Consider the following 22,812-nt stretch of genomic DNA (forward strand, 5'->3'; position numbering starts at 1 on the left):
GCGTGTGTGTCGTTCCACATTTTATTAACACTGTGAAACTACGCAATACATAAATAAACTGAATGACAAAAACAACAAACCGTGATGCAGAGGTGAAACATACACTACTCAAAAATAATCTCCCACAAACCCAGGTGGGAAAAACCCCTACTTAAGTATGATCTCCAATTAGAGACAACGAGGACCAGCTGCCTCTAATTGGAGATCATCCCAAACAAAACCGACATAGAAATACAAAACTATAACATGAACATAGAAATAGAAAACATAGAAAACGCCCCCTGTCACGCCCTGACCTACTCTACCATAGAAAATAACATCTTACTATGGTCAGGACGTGACAAATTTACTTGTCCTCTTGCTCAGTTGTGCACCGGGGCCTCCCACTTCTCTTTCTATTCTGGTTAGGGCCAGTTTGCTCTGTTCTGTGAAGGGAGTAGTACACAGCGTTGTACGAGATCTTCCGTTTCTTGGACATTTCTCGCACGGAATAGCCTTAATTTCTCAGAACAAGAATAGACTGACTAGTTTCAGAAGAAAGTTCTTTGTTTCTGGTCATTTTGAGCCTGTAATCGAACCCACAAATGCTGATTGTCACGTCCTGACCATATACTTAGGTTTTTTTGTATTATATTTGGTCAGGACGTGGCAGTTATGTTTGGTTATGGTATAGTGGGGTTGTGAGTGTTGGGGTAGGTTCTAGGTTAGGTATTTCTATGTGGAGTTTAGTGAGTGTATGTTTGTTTGGTTAATTGGGGTTGGGACTCTCAGTTGAAGGCAGGTGTTGTCTATCTGCCTTTGATTGAGAGTCCCATATAGTGGGGTGTGTTTGTTTGATTTTTGGGGGTAATTGTAATTTTGCAGTGTGTTTCGTTTCACCTGTGAAACTGTCACCTTTCTCCTCTGAGTGTTTATTTTGTTTTGTCGTTTCCATCTAAAATAAAGATGATGTGGAACAGTCAACCTGCTGCGTATTGGTCATCGAGTGATTTCGACATATCTTCCGATGAGGGAGAATACGAGGAACGTGACAGAATTACCCACCGACAACGGACCAAGCAGCAGAGGAAGGAGCAGCACAAGGAGAGGCACCAGGAGAAAGGCTATCTGGAGTCATGGACTTGGGAGGAAATCCTGGACGGGAAAGGACCATGGACTCAAGCTGGGGATTATCGCCGCCCACAGTGGGAGATCGAGGCGGCGAGAGCTGAGAGGCGCTGGTATGAGGAGAGGGAGCGCAACGGACACGGGAGGCAGCCCCACAATTTTTTTGGGGGGGGCACACGGGGAGATTGGCGGAGTCAGGTGGTAGACCTAAGCCAACTCCCCGTGCTTACCGGAAGCAGCGTGGTACTGGTAAGACACCGTGTTATGCTGTGGAGCGCACGGTGTCCCCAGTGCACGTTCAAAGCCCGGTGCGCTACATACCAGCCCCCGCAAGTGCCATGCGAGTGCAGGCATCGAGCCAGGGCGGATGGTGCCAGCTCAGCGCGTCTGGTCTCCAGTGCGCCTCCTCGGTCCAGGTTATCCTGCGCCGGCGTTGCGCACTGTGTCTCCAGAGCGCTGGGAGGGTCCAGTTCGCCCAATGCCTGCTCTCCGCCCGTGCCGGGCCAAAGTGGGCATTCAGCCTGGAGTGTGGGTAAAGAGTGTCCGTACCAGAACTCCAGTGCTCCCCCACAGCCCGGTTTATCCTGTGCCTCCTCCTCGGACCAGGCCTCCAGTGGGTCTCCCCATCCTGGTTCATCCTGTGCCACCTCCCAGGACCAGGCCTTCAGTGGGTCTCCCCATCCTGGTTCATCCTGTGCCACCTCCCAGGACCAGGCCTCCAGTGGGTCTCCCCATCCTGGTCCGTCCTGTGCCACCTCCTCGGACCAGGCCTCCAGTGGGTCTCCCCATCCTGGTTCATCCTGTGCCACCTCCCAGGACCAGGCCTTCAGTGGGTCTCCCCAGCCTGGTGAGTCCTGTGCCACCTCCCAGGACCAGGCCTTCAGTGGGTCTCCCCATCCTGGTTCATCCTGTGCCACCTCCCAGGACCAGGCCTCCAGTGGGTCTCCCCATCCTGGTCCGTCCTGTGCCACCTCCTCGGACCAGGCCTCCAGTGGGTCTCCCCATCCTGGTTCATCCTGTGCCACCTCCCAGGACCAGGCCTTCAGTGGGTCTCCCCAGCCTGGTGAGTCCTGTGCCTGTGCCCAGGGCCAGGCATCCATCATGTCTCCCCAGCCTGGTGAATCCTGGGTCAGGGCCGTCGGAGGATCCGACACCGGGTGCGGCCCAGAGGATCCGACACCGGGTGCGGACCAGAGTATCCGACAACCTCTTGCGACCCGGGACTGAGGGGAGCTGCCTGTGACCCAGAACCGGGTGAGTCTGGTCACAATTCTAAAATAAAGTTGATTAACTATGACTGTGATGATTCTGCCTTCAACCCAGAACCGAAGGAGTCTGCTTACAGCCTGGGACCGACGGAGTCGGCCCACGAACCAGAACCAAAGAAGTCTGCCTACTGTCCTAAGCCCAACAGGTCTGTCTACGGTCTGTTGGACAGTAGGCCAGAACCGGAGCCACCTCCAATAGAGGTGGGTTGGGGAGGGGGGTGTAGCACTGTGCCGTCGTTGACGGCAGCCACCCTCCCTTCCCTCCCTTTAGTTAGGAGGTTAATTGTGTGTTGTTTTTTTTTTGTTTGTTTTTTTCTGTTGGTTTTGTGCATTCAGTGTATGCACCTTTAGGGGGGTAATGTCACGTCCTGACCATATACTTAGGTTTTTTTGTATTATATTTGGTCAGGACGTGGCAGTTATGTTTGGTTATGGTATAGTGGGGTTGTGAGTGTTGGGGTAGGTTCTAGGTTAGGTATTTCTATGTGGAGTTTAGTGAGTGTATGTTTGTTTGGTTAATTGGGGTTGGGACTCTCAGTTGAAGGCAGGTGTTGTCTATCTGCCTTTGATTGAGAGTCCCATATAGTGGGGTGTGTTTGTTTGATTTTTGGGGGTAATTGTAATTTTGCACTGTGTTTCGTTTCACCTGTGAAACTGTCACCTTTCTCCTCTGAGTGTTTATTTTGTTTTGTCGTTTCCATCTAAAATAAAGATGATGTGGAACAGTCAACCTGCTGCGTATTGGTCATCGAGTGATTTCGACATATCTTCCGATGAGGGAGAATACGAGGAACGTGACACTGATGCTCCAGATACTCAACTAGTCTAAAGAAGGACAGTTTTATTGCTTCTTTAATCAGAACAACAGTTTTCAGCTGTGCTAACATAATTGCAAAAAGGTTTTATAATGATCAATTAGCCTTTTAAAATTATAAACTGGGATTAGCTAACACAACGTGCCATTGGAACACAGGCGTGATGGTTGCTGATACTGGGCCACTGTACTGTACACCTCTGTAGATATTCCATTAGAAATCAGCCGTTTCCAGCTACAATAGTCATTTACAACATTAACAATGTCTACACTGTATTTCTGATCAATTTGATGTTATTTCAATGGACCAAAAATGTGCTTTTCTTTCAAAAACAAGGACATTTCTAAGCGATCCAAATTTTTTGAACGTAAGTGTATATGCCTGGAAGTATGCTTTGTTAATGTCCGTATTGCCTTGTAGCTTAAGCTTTATGCATTGTACTGTATGTGAATCCATTCATTGTACAATGTTAATTAAATATCTGTCCTTGATATAGACAAATCTCAGAGCAATTCTTGCTAGTCAACGTCAACTTATTGCCTAATGCTTGCTTGTATGTTTGAATTATCTTTATGGAGTCAGATATACATTTTAATAGGCTAGTTGCATAGTCTTATTACAAGTTGCATGTGAGGTACAGTATATATAATATGCTCATATGATAATTATTACCTCACTACCTGTGTGCCCTGCAGGTTCTCCACATCCCTCGTTCAGTAGGGCTCAGTGTGAGATAGGCATCGTTGGGGAAACATTGATTCTGGCTGATCCCTAGCACCCTGTTAATGAAGATGTTAGTGGACGTAGCAGGTTGACACGGGGTGAGCCAATAGATAGTGAATAAATGCATGTGCTCATCGAGCTAATGGTTGAAGATATGAGGATGAGAAGGAAAGAGACCTGAATGGGATGTTTGGATTGGTTCAGGTAATCCTGTATGAAATATGTAGCTCTGCTTTACTTTGTCTGTTTTTCTGTGTGTGAAAACATATTGTCCAACGTATTGGATAAGTCAGTGTACCAGAACCCCTATATTGCCATGTAATTCTCTCAGGAGGGACTCCTTTTTTCTAAGCCATGTTTCCTTCACAGCCCCATTGCCCTCCTGCTGTTGCCTCAGATTGGAACAGGAAACAGCTTTCTCATTCCGCTGTTTCTCCGTGAACCAGAGAGCATACAAGTAAATCAATACCCATAATGGCCCTCTTCTAACAGCTCAACTTTGTAATGGTACAAAGGCAATGGCATCTACACCCTGTGTTGTGGTGGTAGTATTTCTAGCCACACATCACAACGTTATGGGAGTCATGTTACACTGGAGTTGTATTGGGTAGTGAGGGAGAGATGGAGACGGTGGGATGCGCTATGGTGCAGGGTTAGAGGGGTCACTCCTATAAATATTCCCCCCAGTCACAGCCCCCCTTCCTTCATTGATGGCGGGAGGGAGAGAGTGACAGTTTAACCACCCTGGCTCTATGTTTATGGCCCGGTTTCCATAACAACGTCATCCGACTGCAACCGACCAACCGTAGAGGTGGTAGACTAGAGGAGGGGGTCCCTAAAAGCAAAGAGAGGTTTAACGACCCAACGACCAGCCGCTCCATCCAACACCACTGTATAGCCACTCTATAGCCATCACTCAGTTTTCACTCTGTTTTCCTCTATATAGCTGCCAGCAAGGATCCCTTCGAGAATTCCTATAGTTGCATTTTATGACAGAACAAAACAGTAAAAATATATGAAAAAACAACACAACAAAAAACATAATTGAAATGTACACTGCATGACTCTTCTGAGGAAAAGGTAATTTACTGTGTCAAATGGGTGTAATTCTGTTATGGGAGAGGTTTTGACCCATATCTGCCTGACATTTTTTTAAATTGCGTTAGTTGAAAGGTCGGCCTAAACCCCAGTGTAGCAAAATGTTTACAGAGGAGTGGCTGATTGCCTTGTTGTAATCAAAAAGGGGTTGTTTTATTTCACTCTATTTTTGACAGAATGATTTGGCATTTGAAGAAAAGGCATTTCTGATTTGCTAGTCTGTTTATTTGTGTGTGTGTGTGTGTGTGCACGTACGTCCAAGTGTGCGTCCATCTGTGTGTTTGTGTGCAGTCTGTGTGTGTGTGTTGGCTTAGGCTGAGAGACATTTAAGTGTACTTGAGACTGAGTCAAGTTGAGTGGAAGTGATTGGCTCTAGAGTCCCAGGACCCCTTCAGTAATCTGTTTCAATTTGATGTGTGTGAGTGAAAACACACACCAGCCGCACCATTCCCATCATACGCTCCACTACCACACTGCAGATTGTTTAGAGAAGCCCGCTAGCTGTCGTTCTACTAAGTGCCATGATAATTCTGCTTTGGCTGCGTCGGGTTAATAGGTACTGCTGTGATGATGTAGCTTGCTGTGATCATTTGGATTTTCTACTTGATTTTAATCACTTTGGTTGTACTTTTTGCTTCTCTGTTACTGTCTATTGAATTATATTGGTCTGGATAGGTTTAATAGGTTTAATCAAGTACTGTATGTTTCATAGTAGGGTCAAAGTACTCTGATGGTCCTGTAGTTAAATGGATATCTTGCAAATATGGGATGTGTTTACAGTGAACAGGAACAATTTTGAAATAGAAATGGACAAAAAAGTACATGTAGCATTACAATGAGGGAAAAAAGTATTTGATCCCCTGCTGATTTTGTACGTTTGCCCACTGACAAAGAAATGATCAGTCTATAATTTTAATGGTAGGTTTATTTGAACAGTGAGAGACAGAATAACAACAACAAAAATCCAGAAAAACGCATGTCAAAAATGTTATAAATTGATTTGCATTTTAATGAGGGAAATAAGTATTTGATCCCCTCTCAATCAGAAAGATTTCTGGCTCCCAGGTGTCTTTTATACAGGTAACGAGCTGAGATTAGGAGCACACTCTTAAAGGGAGTGCTCCTAATCTCAGATTGTTACCTGTATAAAAGACACATGTCCACAGAAGCAATCAATCAGTCAGATTCCAAACTCTCCACCATGGCCAAGACCAAAGAGCTCTCCAAGGATGTCAGGGACAAGATTGTAGACCTACACAAGGCTGGAATGGGCTACAAGACCATCGCCAAGCAGCTTGGTGAGAAGGTAACAACAGTTGGTGCGATTATTTGCAAATGGAAGAAACACAAAAGAACTGTCAATCTCCCTCGGCCTGGGGCTCCATGCAAGATCTCTCCTTGTGGAGTTGCAATGATCATGAGAATGGTGAGGAATCAGCCCAGAACTACACGGGAGGATCTTGTCAATGATCTCAAGGCAGCTGGGACCATAGTCACCAAGAAAACAATTGGTAACACACTACGCCATGAAGAACTGAAATCCTGCAGCGCCCGCAAGGTCCCCCTGCTCAAGAAAGCACATATACATGCCTGTCTGAAGTTTGCCAATGAACATCTGAATGATTCAGAGGACAACTGGGTGAAAGTGTTGTGGTCAGATGAGACCAAAATGGTGCTCTTTGGCATCAACTCAACTCGCCGTGTTTAGAGGAGGAGGAATGCTGACTATGACCCCAAGAACACCATCCCCACCGTCAAACATGGAGGTGGACACATTATGCTTTGGGGGTGTTTTTCTGCTAAGGGGACAGGACAACTTCACCGCATCAAAGGGACGATGGATGGGGCCATGTACCATCAAATCTTGGGTGAGAACATCCTTCCCTCAACCAGGGCATTGAAAATGGGTCGTGGATGGGTATTCCAGCATGACAATGACCCAAAACACACGGCCAAGGCAACAAAGGAGTGGCTCAAGAAGAAGCACAATAAGGTCCTGGAGTGGCCTAGCCAGTCTCCAGACCTTAATCCCATAGAAAATCTGTGGAGGGAGCTGAAGGTTCGAGTTGCCAAACGTCAGCCTCAAAACCTTAATGACTTGGAGAAGATCTGCAAAGAGGAGTGGGACAAAATCCCTTCTGAGATGTGTGCACACCTGGTGGCCAACTACAAGAAACATCTGACCTACTTATTTCCCTCATTAAAATGCAAATCAATTTATAACATTTTTGACATGCGTTTTTCAGGATTTTGTTGTTGTTATTCTGTCTCTCACTGTTCAAATAAACCTACCATTAAAATTATAGACTGATCATTTCTTTGTCAGTGGGCAAACGTACAAAATCAGCAGGGGATCAAATACTTTTTCCCCTCACTTTACTTTCACAATTTGTAAGGCTACAAGTACAACTTTTAAGATTGTTTTATTGAACCTGTCACGTCAGTGTTGTTGGTGACATGCAATGTTAATTAAAGACCACCAGCTGTTTGGAACTCTGACAAGATGTTCTTGTGCCGACTACGCCATGCATAGCAACAGACGACCAGATGTTCCAGGGAACTAACTTTAATGAGTCCACATTGTGTTCTTACAACATGGCCACCCATCTTCAAACTACAGAAGAAAGCATCAGTTAGCAGCACACTTCTGGTGTAGTGTCTGTTGTGTCTGTTTCACGTCTAGTGAAGCACAGTGCAAAGAATGGGGTTTTAGTAAAGGCATTACTGAGAGAGTTGTAGACATTTTCTGTAGGTGTAGGAGGAGAGTGTGGGCCATTGGCGTTCCCTGAGGGAAAACTCCTTAAGGTCTTGGTTATAATGACAGTTGTAATGAAAGTTGTAATGACAGTTGTAATGACAGTTATAAGCTCAATACAGAGAGTAAAGTGGTCCACAATTTATGAGCAGAGAGGAGACGCATGGATGTGTGTAATTCCCACAAAGTGGAATTCTTTCCTTCCATCCTTCCACATTCCTGAACAACTATTAAAACCTTTGACCCGGAAACACGTTTTAATCTTTTTTCAATTTGTTCAACACGTTTAATGGAACATAAACAAGGCTGGCGAAGCAGAGAGGGTTACATTAACCTTGACCCGCAGATTGTTGGGGAGGTGCGTGAATCACACAGCCATTACTCCATTCACTCATCCCGGCCCCCCGCTTCCCATCATGCAACACTCACTGTGCCATAGATAGACCTCCAGGAGAATCACACAATAGGCTAAAGTGGCTTCTGAAAACAGGCGAGGAAAGGATGGAATTTTAGACAATTGAGAAAGGTATTTCAACATTAGAGCAAAAGGGAAGGAGACAAGGACCGGAAACGAGACCATTAGACTATTGAGATACACGCTATGTGTAGTTAAACATTGGTGCAGACAAAGGAAAGGAGACAAGGTCAGGAAACTAGACTATTGAGATGCACCCTGCTACATCTCTACCTCTGATGGATGATCTGCAGTGGAAACTCACCCTATGATGGGTTCTTCGAGGAAGTTTGGAGCGGAATACTTGAGGAGAGGGTTGCTGCTGCTGCGTCTTCGCCTCGCCTCACAGGATATTTATCACAGGGCTGTTCTGTTTTACGCTCAGGAGACTCTCAGACGGCCCCTAATAAACGCTTTGAGTGGATGAAATATTCATGCTGAGTTAATTAAATATGGATCCTGGAGCAGGCATTAGACACAGTCAATACAGATCACCCCTTCCCTCTCTCCATATTTTTCTCTCCGGATTGTTGGGTTGGTGAAGAGGGGTGAATCAGCCAGGTAGAATAGCACGAGAGACAGCAGAGGAGATAGACAGGGGGAGAGGGGGGAGAGACAGAGGGGTGAAGAGAGAGGGAGAGGTGAGAGAACGATTGAGAGGGGGGAGAGGAAGAGAGAGATTGAGAGAGAAAGCGGAAGACAGAGAGTGATGGAGAAAGAGATGGAGAGTGAGCAGGGGAAATGAGAATGAGGTACTCTGACATGTTGTTTATGATGAGTGAATGCAGCAGTCAGAGATGTCAGGGTGGTTTTATCAATGAAACTAACTAACTAACTGTAAAACACTGAGTGCTGCTCCCGTAGTGGAAAGATCTTGCAACACTAAGCACCCCAGCCAGATTGGACCACATTCAAACATCACACACACACTCACATACCGCATGGTCACTTTTGCATGAATTCCAAAATTCAACAGAATTATAGATTGGGATCGAAACAAACGATCATAACTCTTTAATTGATTTAAGAACAACCGCTTTTCACAAGCGCCTCCGTCTGCTTAACATTCACTGTGATCACCATGGACCTTTGTGGCCTCCAACAAAGCAGCTATTTAAACTAACTGTGACGGTCAGGTAATGAACATTTTGAAACAAGCTGATGTGCAATGAAGTCTAACTAAGGGTTTCTGTTCAAATTGAGAAGGCCAGCTGGTCTTCTGTATTGGCTGCGTCTGAAATAGCACCATATTCCTTTTGTAGTGCACTACTTTTGACCAGGCCATGCACTATAGGTGCATTAGGAAAAGGTAGCCTATTTCAGTCATAGCCATAGTCTGTAGCGATAGCTACACTGCTTCCTCTCTCTGGCTCATCGTACGTGTATTCTGCAGTGTATGAATTAAGTTAATAGTGACCCATAGTGGGCGAGGTCCTCAGCCCTCCATTGTGTCTACTGTGTCCACTTTGTCACGGAGAATGACGCATCATCAGCGTGCGAATGGGCGCCACCGTGGGGCATCATCATCAGTGTGCGACAGAGTGTTGTTGTGATTTAATGAAGGCTTGGGAACTGGCTGCTGCTCAACACTCAACAGCAAGCTGTGAGCTGAGCTGGGCTGGTGTCCCATGGTGCTGTGCGCTCAAGTAGAAACAGGAAGTAAACAAATAATGCCATGGGCCAACCAGCTGGGGACTGACTGTATGGCTGCAGGCTGCAGAAAATAACAACTACATGGTTGTGACTGTGACTGTTACTGTGGCAGGTCTATACAGTGCTGAACCAGGGAACAGATTATTGATTGCACTTACAGATGACTGGAAACACTTGTAAGAATTCTTCAGCCATAGTGGCTCTCTGTCCTATATCTCTATGTAGGAATTGAGATGTTAGCGCAATGACATGCTAGCTGTTCCCATAGACTTCCAGTCATTGAGCCAACGGCTATCCATTTAAAAACATGTATCGGCAGAAATATATACATCTTGTAAATCATAGTTTTTGCAGCGGTGGAAATAAGTTAGCAGCGGTGCTAAATTAATATAGAGGAAGTACTGTAGACCGATCAATAATGAGCGTGAATTCAATGTATCAGTGATGAATGATAAAAGTCATTCATCACTCCCCTTTTCAAAGGGGAATTCATACTGTTGTGATCCGTTTTCTTCTAGCATCAAGGTCTGTGGTACTGGCTCTGGTAAGATACAGTGTGGCACCAGAAAAAACAGAGCTTTGAGAGAAACATAGATGGTGGAGGTAGAACAGGAGGGATGCAGACAAATATTAAGAAATGAGGAAGTGGAAGGAAATGTGCAATAGTGTAAAGAAGGGAGAAAAAGAACAAGGGAGAGGAGGAGGAGGAGGAGGGAGGAGGAGGAGGAGGGGAAAGGGGGAGGAGGAGGAGGAGAGGAGGGAGGAGGAGGGGGGGAAAGGGGGGAGGAGGAGGGGGAAAGGGGGGAGGAGGAGGGAGGAGGAGGAGGAGGAGGAGAGGGGAGGAGGAGGGGGAAAGGGGGGAGGAGGAGGGAAGAGATGCGAGACAAGTTGACAGATGGATGGATTTCATTAAAATTGGAATGACATTAGACATCTATTCATGGAGCTTCCTTATCTACTACTAATTAAAACCAAGGGAGTCAAATTAATACAGAATATAACTTCAATTACCAGAGATACATATTTGTAGTTTATCTTTGGAAAATGGGGAGCCTGCACTGTTTGCAACAGAAACAGAATTAACATGACATATTTGGGGTGGCAGGTAGCCTAGTGGTTAGCGCGTTGGGCCAGTAACCGAAAGGTTTCTGGATTGTATCCCCGAGCTGACAAGGTAAAAATCTGTCATTCTGCCCCTGAGCAAGGCAGTTAACCCACTGTTTCCTGGGTGCCGATGATGTGGATGTCGATTACTCTGATTCAGAGGGGTTGGGTTAAATGCGGAAGACACATTTCAGTAGAATACATTCAGTTGTGCAACTGACTAGGTATCCTCTTTCCCTTTTCAAAATTGTATATGTATTGTACATTGCTTTATTCTCTCTCTCACACATACTTACTCCATTTGTTGTCTGTGTTTCCTGTGAAGGTCTTATTCGGTTACAGGAGCTCATAAAGGCTCCATCTCGCTACAACATCCGCTTGAAGATCCGCCAGTTGCCAGTGGACACCAAGGACGCCAAGCCTCTCCTCAAGGAGATGAAGAGAGGGAAGGAGTTCCACGTCATCTTCGACTGTGGACACGAAATGGCTGCCGGCATCCTAAAACAGGTGTGTGTGAGGATGGGAAGTGATATGTGTCTGTGTTTGTGTGAGTGAGAAGTCCCAATCCCCAGTCAATTCAGACAAGTTTTGTCAAACTGGGTGCAAAATTAATTTTTTGTACATTTCCTTGAAAGAAGGAATGTCCTCTATGGTCATTTTAATCATGCAGGATATCAGCTATACCTGAAACAGAAAGAGAGGATGTTTTATACTGACTCAATTAATTAAAAACATTCATATTCCTCCTTCTGCTTCCAGGATGTATAAAAATTTGAAGATAACATGACTCACCCTAGCACTCACTCTTTCTCCCTCACTCTCTCCCGCTTGGCTTTTTTAATCAATGTGGTAGCTGGTGATTGGTTATGAAGGTCAAGGACCCCTATCATTAGCTAGTGGCTTGTGAGCTACTCCCTGGTAATGGGGGGGTGGTAATGAAGGACTTTTCTATGATATCCTCATTACAAGACACACGCCTGACTTAGTGAGGGAAGGATTCTTGTCCTCATTTCACTCTGGGACGACAGTCATGGTACTCTTTAGAGACGCAGATCAATCTTCTACCGTACAAGAAACAACTGGAGGTGGTTTAACTGTCATTCATAGTGCCATTGTGGGACGGTCTGCATGCTAAATATCCAGCTTCAAATTCTTCATGATAACCTCTGTAAGCCTTCCTCTAGAGTTCATATGCAGGTGGACAAATGCTTATGATATGCAGGTGCTAAAAGATCATTCTGCTTCTGATCCCTAAACGACGAGTTTATAATTACTGCATATTTCCCCAATCCCTCTGTGGTGTCCACGGATATAGTGCAGTGTATAAGAGGATAGAAGATATCTCATTGGCTAAGAAACATAGAATTCCATCAGGTCCACCTAATGAAGAGGAACATTTTAATGTTGTCATCTGATTGGAAAAGGAAATACAATCATTTACATTCTGCACCCTTATTGTCTGTGTAACCTCATTGGCCAGGGGTAATGCTAGCTGCATTATTGGTGAGTAGATTAGAGTATTTTCAACCCACCTGGATACTTACCGTACCCACCTGACACCGGCAGCAATTGCTGGCTTGACCCTTTCCCATTTAATCACTCTCCATTTCCCTGCACAATCATCATCTGTGATTCCTAATGGTTTAGCGAAGCTGTCAGAGAACTGCAGCACGACTCACCAGTCGCAGCTGCCTAGGAGACCAAGCCACATTTATAGTGCTTAAATAGGGTGGGCACTCAGCCAAAGGCCCTAACAGACACACACAGAGTAGACTCACGATTTAATGCTGCCATAACAGGGACTTCTTGAGATGTTCACCTATAAGACATAATATCCCTACAACAGGTGATATAGCGACATAGAGGTGAGGAGTCTGTAATTCTGTTAGCAAAACATGGCCACCACTGATCAGACCAAGGTAATGACCACAGTCATCTGTCTGTCTGCAGTTATATCATATAAATTCAGATAGAGTGAGGGAAAGAGAGACAGAGAGAGAGACAGAGAGAGACAGAGAGAGAGTGAGGGAAAGAGAGAGAGAGAGAGAGAGAGAGAGAGAGAGAGAGAGAGGGAAAGAGAGAGGCTGAGATAGAGACAGAGATAAAGACAGAGATAGAGTGAGGGAAAGAGAGACAGATAAAGAGAGACTGAAAGTGAGGGAAAGAGAGAGAGAGAGAGAGAGAGACAGAGAGAGACAGAGAGAGAGAGAGAGACAGAGAGAGAGTGAGGGAAAGAGAGAGAGACAAAGAGAGACAGAGAGAGAGACAGAGATAGAGTGAGGGAAAGAGAGAGAGAGAGAGAGAGACAGAGAGAGAGAGACAGAGATAGATGGAGGGAAAGAGAGAGAGAGAGACAGAGAGAGAGAGACAGAGGCAGAGATAGAGTGAGGGAAAGAGAGAGAGACAGAGAGAGAGACAGACAGAGAGACACAGATAGAGTGAGGGAAAGAGTACTCTTTATTGATGATCTGTTGCTTCTGTCACCAACCAAGGAGGGCCTACAGCAGCACCAAGATCTTCTGCACAGATTCTGCCAGACCTGGGCCCTGACAGACCTGGGCCCTGACAGTAAAGACCAAAATAATGGTGTTCCAAAAAAGATAAATAAACAAGTCGCCAGGACCACAAATACAAATTCCATCTAGACACCATTGCCCAAGAGCACATAAAAAACTATACATGCCTTGGCCTAAACATCAGCCCCACAGGTAACTTCCACAAAGCTGTGAACGATCTGAGAGACAAGGCAAGAAGGGCCTTCTATGCCATCAGAAGGAACATTACATTTGACATACCAATTAGGATCTGGCAAAAAAAATACTTGAATCAGTTATAGAACCCTTTATGGTTGTGAGGTCTGGGGTCCGCTCACCAACCAAGAATTCACAAAATGGGACAAACACCAAATTGAGACTCTGCATGCAGAATTCTGCAAAAATATCCTCAGTGTACAATGTAGAACACCAAATAATACGTGCAGAGCAGAATTAAGCCGATACCCGCTAATTAACAAAATCCAGAAAAGAGCCGTTAAACCTTCCATAACAAAGCCATCACTTACAGAGAGATGAACCTGGAGAAGAGTCTCCACAAATAGACCCCACAGAGCCCCATGACAGCAACACAATTAGACCCATCCAAATCATGAGAAAACAAAAAGATAATTACTTGACACATTGGAAAGAATGTACAAAAAAACAGAGCAAACTAGAATGCTATTTGACCCTAAACAGAGAGTACACGGTGGCAGAATACCTGACCACTGTGACTGACCTAAACTTAAGAAAAGCTTTGACTATGTACAGACTCAGTGAGCATAGCCTTGCTATTGAGAATGGCCTCCGAAGGAGACCTGGCTCTCAAGAGAAGACAGGCTATGTGCACACTGCCCACAAAATGAGGTGGAAACTGAGCTGCACTTCCTAACCTCCTGCCAAATGTATGACCATATTAGAGACACATATTTCCCTCAGATTACACAGACCCACGAAGAATTCGAAAACAAACACTATTTCGATAAACTCACATATCTATTGGGTGAAATACCACAGTGTGACATCACAGCAGCAAGATTTGTGACCTGTTGCCACAAGAAAAGGGCAACCAGTGAAGAACAAACACCATTGTAAATACAACCCATATTTCTGTTTATTTATTTTCCCTTTTGTACGTTAACCATTTGCACATCGTGACAACACATTTGAAACGTCTTTATTATTTTGGAACTTCTGTGAGTGTAATGTTTACTGTTCATTTTTTATAGTTTATTTCTCTTTTGTTTGTTATCTATTTCACCTGCTTTGGCAATGTTAACATATGTTTCCCATGCCAATAAAGCCCCTTGATTTGAATTGAATTGAGAGAGACAGAGAGAGACAGAGAGAGAGACAGAGAGAGAGAGTGAGAGAGAGAGAGAGAGAGAGAGAGAGAGAGAGAGAGAGAGAGAGAGAGAGAGAGAGAGAGAGAGAGAGAGAGAGAGAGAGAGAGAGGGAGAGAAGAGAGAGAGAGAGAGAGAGAGAGAGAGAGAGAGAGAGAGAGAGAGAGAGAGACAAAGAGAGAGAGAGCGAGAGAAAGAGAGAGAGAGAGAGAGAGAAAGAGAGAGAGACAAAGAGAGAGAGAGCGAGAGAAAGAGAGAGAGAGAGAGATAGAGCTCCAACTATTTTCTCTTTTCTCACTTCTGATAGAGATCAGCGTTCAATATATTCACATAGGCAGAGAATGAGGTAGAATCATCCTCCTCACTCACAGCATTACCTCTCTATCCCTAATGACAGTGTATCCTGGCCTTTAGGTTTGCTTAATTGCCAGCATTAGTGAGTGATGTGAGCCCTCACTGTTGAAGGGCAAATGGATGGATGGATGGATAGAGGGGAGGGAGATATGCAGGGATGGAGGGATGGAGGGAGGAGGAGATGGTTACAGCAGGCTTACAGGAGAGTGGATGTGAGGTTTATATATTTTATACGCAGAAATACACATAACTCCGTAACATACACACGCAGGCACGCGTGCACACACACACAACACACACACGCACGCACACACACACACACGCACGCACGCACGCACGCACGCACGCACACACACACACACACACACACACACTGCAAAATGTATACTGTAGATTCACACATTCAGCATTCACAAATGTTCTCTCTCTCTCTCTCTCTCTCTCTCTCTCTCTCTCCAGGCTCTTGCTATGGGGATGATGACAGAGTATTATCACTACATCTTCACCACACTGGTAAGTAAAGTACAGCCATATGTTCCACTGCCTGCCAAGATGCTTCCCCATCATCTTGCTTGTCTAACTTTTGTATCCATCTGGAAACTTCTGACACAGTGAAGGTGTGAGCTAAACAGAGACACTCTTCAGTCTTCATGTTTTCCCTCAAACTGACTAACAGCCAATCCAAAAGTCCTGAAATGTGAAATGTTCATGCATCAAAAGTAAAGCAACAATCTCTTTTATGTCTTAGGTGTGAGAAAGAAAGTGCTATCAGAATGACCTAGCTCATGTGCTGTGATGATTGAGGGCAACAAGAACATTGAATGTGAACGTGCATGACAGCCTCCCTACTCTTCCCTGGAGGAGAACCAGGAAATGTGGCAGAGAGGAGAGTGTCAACTATCATTTCTCTTTTGAAAGAGAGAGATAGAGACTGAGAGAGAGAGAGAGAGAGAGAGAGAGAGAGAGAGAGAGAGAGAGATAGAGATAGAGATTGAGAGAGAGAGAGAGAGAGAGAAATAGAGAGAGAGAGAGAGAGAGAGAGAGAGAGAGAGAGAGAGAGACAGAGAGAGAAAGAGAGAGAGAGATAGAAACTGAGAGAGAGAGAGAGAGAGAAAGAGAAAGAGAGAGATAGAGACTGAGAGAGAGAGAGAGAGAGTGGAGACAGAGAGAGAGAGAGATAGAGAGAGAGAGAGAGAGAGAGAGAGAGAGAGAGAGAGAGAGAGAGAGAGAGAGAGAGAGAGAGAGAGAGAGAGAGAGAGAGAGAGAGAAAGAGAGAGAGAGAGAGAGAGAGAGAGAGAGAGAGAGAGAGAGAGGTGCGGGGGGGTTGGTTGTATTGAATTGAATTGAGAGATAGAAAGAGAGAGAGATAGCGACTGAGAGAGAGAGAGAGAGAGAGAGAGAGAGAGAGAGAGAGAGAGAGAGGTGCGGGGGGGTTGGTTCTATAACTGACATGGCCCTTGGCCTACTTCAGAGGGCTGCTCTATTTCTCTCTTTCTGCAGAGATGATCACACACACATACACACACACACACTCTACATTATCCCTGACTCCCTCTCTCTCATATTCACTCCCTGTCCCGTTGTCAGGTCAGAAACATTATTCAAGTCTTACTCCTGTTAAAGCCATATCTCATTCATCTAACAGTAGCTAGAGTCAAAACACTCCTGCACCCTCCCCAGCCAGAATATTAAAATCCTTTGAACTAAAACCTTCTGTTTTCTTCGCTGCCAGAGCTTTTCATCAAGAAAAAATACATCCTTCCATTACATTTTTTAAAATGAAAGATCTAAATGTCCACATTCTCTTTATAGAAGCCATTCAGTGTATCACAATGAATGCAATTAAGTCTGGCGAAGCCATTTGCAGGATGTATGAAATGAGAAAAATGAAAATGAGTGAAGATGAGGAGTTGGGGAGGGTCTGAGGAGAGGGAATAGACAGGAGGATGTTCTAACGCAGTGCTGAGAGCTTAATTCTCCCACCAGAGTGAACAACCCATCCACATCGATGAACACATATGGCAGCCATTTTCTGCCACATTTGACTTTATACTCCAGTGTTTGCTCCAGCAGAGGACAGCACTCAGACACCACACATCAACTCACATTCCTACCATGTCCTTGCATATTCACAATCAGCATTCCTATTTAATTCTTAGTCTATACTTTGCTCATACTGGCAAAAATGGCTCTGTTTAGCTTTGTTTATAACACAATTATAATCCCTCTTTAGCATATTATATATAGGCCTATGTATGTTATTTTCCTACATGCCTGACTCTTAACTCTTCCCTGTCAGGACCTGTTTGCGCTGGACGTGGAGGCCTACCGTTACAGTGGGGTGAACATGACTGGCTTTAGGATCCTGAATACGGAGAACAGCCAAGTGGCCTCCATCATAGAGAAGTGGTCCATGGAACGCCTGCAGGCCCCGCCCAAACCTGACTCTGGCCTACTGGACGGCTTCATGACGGTGAGTCACCACTACAGCTACTGTATGAGGCCAATCGGAAATAGCACCCTATTTGCTAACCTCTATTCCCTATAGCCTTTAGTCCATTTCGGACGCAGCAGCTACTCTGATTCGGCTATATGTCTATAACTCTTTGTTGCTCTGCTCTTCTGCAAAGTTACGAATATTATTACTATGGAATAGAGACTTATGCTGGAAGTGTTACTGCTGTGTGGCAGAGAAATCCATTCTACCATTAGATCCTATTTTAGATATCACATTAGACATTTGATGGAGTAAGGCAGGAATGTTGTTTGGACCTAGATTTTGCTTTCTCTGTGTGTGATTGTTGCCAATGCATTAGCCGTTAGTGAAACAGCCTTGCTGTGAGCGTCATCTTCCTGTGAGCATCGTCTTCCTGTGAGCATCCAGCCTGTCCCAGAGGACTGAAGCACACGACCTCCTGGGTCCCTGGTCTCTGAGCCCTGTGTGATAACATGGCTCCTATTGCATGGATCCAACCCCTCTCTGATAACAGCACACAGCCAGTAATGACTGTTCTACAGCAGTCCTGCTACACCGCTACTCTCTCTTATCTGGGAGCACTGCCAAAATATGAACTCCCCAGAGACAAGGAGAGAGGGAGGACAGGGAGGGCGAGAGAGCGAGATCGAGAGAGAGGTAGAGAAAGGGAGATAAATGACTGGAATTAGGGTTCCAGATTCATTCCAAAACAACTGTTAAGGTGCTAAAAGTGACATATGGCTGGACTGACTGCTCATATTCCAGTTGGAGGGAAGCGGATGCTGGCTGGGTGTTGATAGCTGTGGCTTGCCACTGGAGGATAGAGAGCTTCCTTTAAGGTTCAAGGAACCTTTCTGAAGACTTAGTTCCAGGGTTGTACTGTATCTTAGACCAGTTTGCCTCTTTGTAAGAGTCTTCTGTTGGATTAGTGGGTCAGTTGGACTGGGGCAATTGATGTATTTTTCTGACACATAGTCAATTGAAACCTAAGGAATCAACTGACTTGGTGCTTCGCCCTCCACACGCATGTACATAAATTAGCTCTCTCAGATCAATAGGTCTTCAGTCCACTATATGTAGTGGCAAGGACAACCGCAAAGCCCTCTATCAGCTGTTTGTGTTCCCCTCTCTTCCTTATGTAGTCTATAACACTGGATGAGTATTACTTCATAAGACTGTTATTTTTGGATCAGAGGCATCAGAAGATTTATTCCAGGGGAGGTACTGTGCTGTGACCCCGCTCATCAGGGAATTAATGGCATAGTTGGAAGGCGGGGATTGATTCATTAGACAAATGGCAATCAGTCAGCAGCTAATGCATATTGACATGGCGAAAGGTTCCGTAAACGTTTGATTAACGGCTTCATTTGTGAGCTGTATTTACAGTCTTGTGTGCTTAAGTACTGAACCGCTGATGTAACTTATGGACTGGCGATCATGACAGATTACACCCAGAGCAATACAAAGACTCAGCTATTTTTATACAGCTCTTTTTTTTCGTCCCACTGCTTTCAAAGTTTATTGTTTGAAACACTATGGAAATGTTGTGTGTTTCTTTGTGTGTGCGTTTGTGTGTGGATGGATCATGTTTTTCTACAATGATGTTGGAAAGAATGGAGAATAGATGGAGAACAGGCAAAATCATATCCAGCAAAAAGGGGTGAAGAGGTAGACAAATCCTGGTCCAGGCACCAGGTGTTTAAAACAACTTTTAACACTTTGGATTTGACTTTTCTGTGTGATTTAATCCCTGTTCCTCTCCTACTGTTTGATCTGCAGAACAGAGCACTCTGAGAGATTAGAGAGAGGTGGTCCTCTCCCACCTAGCTTGGCTACAGCCTTGTTATTTTGGCTTAAATTGATCTCGGGGCCTGCCTTATTTGGCTGTGACTCACGAAAGATTCCTGTCGCCTGTAAAACCTCAGAAACAAACCCCGGTGTCAAAGAGGATAATGATCAAACCGGCGAATTTTCATTTTCACCCCAGGATGTTTTTTTCTCCTTCTTCTCTTTTTTTTCTAGATTTGTTTGTGTGCTGCAATGCTGAATAATAATGCTTAATTCTGCACCTCATTCCTTTATGCTACAATTAATCTTCCTTTGGAGAAGGAAGTCCTGCCCTGTCACGGCTTAACACGCATAATGAAAATGACCTAACAAGCCCTACAGTCTCATTAGCATAATTTCTCCTGCTTGCTAATTGCTTTAGCTTCTGTCTGTTTCACTCTGAGGCGGCTAGGCTAATCTCAAGGAGATTCCCAAAACACCCAGGCATGACCATACATCCTACAATTTATCTCTCTGTCTTGAGTTGGAGAGAGGAGGCATTACTTTTTAACCAGCTCTCTCTTTGGGTCAGGGCAGATACCTAACCCCATGATTTGAATGTAGTTGGCCGCTCTTTTGTTTAAGTCAGGAGTTTGAGGATAATATGGTGTTCCTGTAATGGAAACCTAGCAACCACACCATCAGTAATCATACCAATACTTTCCCCATGAAGAATGATAGACATAGATCCAGGGCAAATTCAAATGGACACGTCTGTGCTACTGGGTGGGATGCCATTTTGTGCAGCTAGGCTATCATTACATGTCCGGCTATGGGAAAATACTTCTCAATAACAGCAGTCAAACACATATGGAATCACATTACTCACCCATCACTCAAACAGCCATACACATACATCATATTGCAGACTGAAAGACTTGCAGAAACTCTTACAGATGTAAAGAATGAAACCAGACATAGAAAGAGTATCGAGACAGAGAGAAAGAGACCGGTTGAATGGAGAAGGAGAACGATTGAGAAAATGGAGGAGAGGGAGAGAGAGAGAGAGAAAGAGAGAGAATAGTGAGGAGAGATTGAGAGAATAATTATTCTGTGCTCTCTTAGCCATCCCCTCGGCTCAGCGCCTTCTCCTGATCGATCTGTCCATCATGCCGTCACCATGGCGTCTCCGGGGTGATCTCCCTGAGTTGCAGCAAGGGGCGGAGAACATGGACTGCTGCCTGCCGGAGAGGGGGGAGCTGACCCTGGCCAGCTTGCAGGCTGCTGGCCAGCAGGGTCAGCCCCCAATGTCTTCCGACAGATGGCGTCATTCTAACGTGACATGCGTCACCATCACTCTATCTGATGTTAGACAATGGGTCAGCCCTTAAACAGCCCTGGCAAGCCAGCGAACTCCTGACACAGCCCTGGACAGACCCTGGACAGACCCTGGACAGACCCTGGAGAGTCCCTGGACAGACCCTGGACAGACCCTGGACAGACCCTGGAGAGTCCCTGGACAGACCCTGGACAGACCCTGGACAGACCCTGGACAGACCCTGGACAGACCCTGAGATAAGACACATTTTATTCCAGTACTATGACAACTCTCCAATAGAAGTGAGAGCTACTATATGGGAGTGAGCGATAATTCTTTACCAGATATTGGCATCCTCTTCAGTCTTGGTTTTGTAATGAACCCCATTTGAACCCCATTTCTCCACCCCACAGATGAAGCTCCTCTGTGGTCGTCTGCCTCTCTCTGTATTTCAGGCCAGCTCGCTTTTTTTGTGGCTAAGGGTCTTGGATTTGGGATTTGGGATTTGGCGCTGCATCTGTCCACATGCGGGGAGAGGAATTTGGAAGTGGAGTATGCGTGGGCATTATTCTGGCAGCTGGTTGGCATGTGTGGTAGCTGGCAGAGACAGGCAGTGCCCCCCTCTTCTCCCAAGGCCAGAGGCTCTACTGCCACTGAGATGACCCAAAGCTAGACCATTCTCATCCTTTATCCCATTCAATACCTCTGCAAAGCACACACTGTGTGGTTTTAGGTCTTCCTATTGGATTACCGTTTGACAAGCTTTTACTATATCATACCACAACATTTATTGAAACATCTTGATTCTGATTGGTTAGAAATCCTATTCTTTAGTCCAGTCAGTGGAAGCAGACTATAGCCCATTTAAAACATAGAGATATAAATGAAGTAGTATGTGTGTCCATTTTGTGTTCTGGCTGAGCTGCTGTCATTTGTTGTTGGCGCTGTGGTGGCTGTGTGTAGCATGCTGATGGTGTGTGTGGGTTTGTGTGTGCAGGTGTGTGTGTGTGTGTGTGTGTGTGTGTGTGTGTGTGTGTGTGTGTGTGTGTGTGTGTGTGTCATGTGGAAGCGTAGCCACTGTCACATGCAGTGTGCACAGACACGGGGCTGCATTAATAACTATGTGCCCCACGGTATCGCCGCCAGGTAGCAGCATAGACAGGTGTCCCTGGAGATGGGTTACTACGGAAACGGAGTGATAATCTAGATTTTGGAAACAGGGCTGGCATGTCGTCCTCCCCCAATCCCCCATCCCCCCACTCTGACATCCTCCTCTCCTCTCCTCTCCTCTCCTCTCCTCTCCTCTCCTCTCCTCTCCTCTCCTCTCCTCTCCTCTCCTCTCCTCTCCTCTCCTCTCCTCTCCTCTCCTCTCCTCTCCTCTCCTCTATCCCCCTTCTCCTTTCCACCATCACCCTCTCCTCCATCCACCCCACTCCTCTCTTCTCCTCTATCCCCTTTCCTGTTTCCCTCTCCTCAATACCCTCTCCTCTCTCTCAGGGTCGGCAGGTAGCCTAGTGGTTAAGAGCGTTGGGCCAGTAACCGTTCTGCCCTTGAGCAATGCAGTTAACCCCCAACAGTGGATTATGGCAGCCCCCCACACTTCTCTGATTCAGAGGGGTTGGGTTAAATGTGGAAGACACACACAACTGACTAGGTCTCCTCTCCTCCAGGGACTGCTGCCAGCTCCACATATCACCCCACTGCTCCCCTGAGAACTATGAGCCATGTTACTCTCTCCCACTATCAAACTTCTACTCTCAGTCTAAACCATGTGAAAAATCTCCATGTTAAGGATCTGACTCTATATCTAATGCTTATAATCCCCCCCCCCCATACACTGAGTGCACAAAACATTAGGAACTCCTTCTTAATATTGAGTTGCACCCTCAGAACAGCCTCAATTCGTCGGTGCATGGAATCTATAAGGTGTCAAAAGCATTCCACAGGGATGCTGGCCCATGTTGACTCCAATGCTTCCCACAGTGTCAAGTTGGCTGGATGTCCTTTGGGTGGTTGACCATTCGTGATACACACAGCAGACTG

At 45.5% G+C, this 22,812-nt stretch overlaps 1 pseudogene; it reads left to right on the top strand.

The window, feature by feature from the left end:
- LOC106605492 (glutamate receptor ionotropic, kainate 2-like) overlaps nucleotides 1-22,812 on the top strand; it is a 323,572-nt pseudogene that overhangs the window by 81,770 nt on the left and 218,990 nt on the right.

This window comes from Salmo salar, chromosome ssa05 (assembly GCF_905237065.1).
Source record: "Salmo salar chromosome ssa05, Ssal_v3.1, whole genome shotgun sequence".
Classification (NCBI taxonomy): domain Eukaryota; kingdom Metazoa; phylum Chordata; class Actinopteri; order Salmoniformes; family Salmonidae; genus Salmo; species Salmo salar.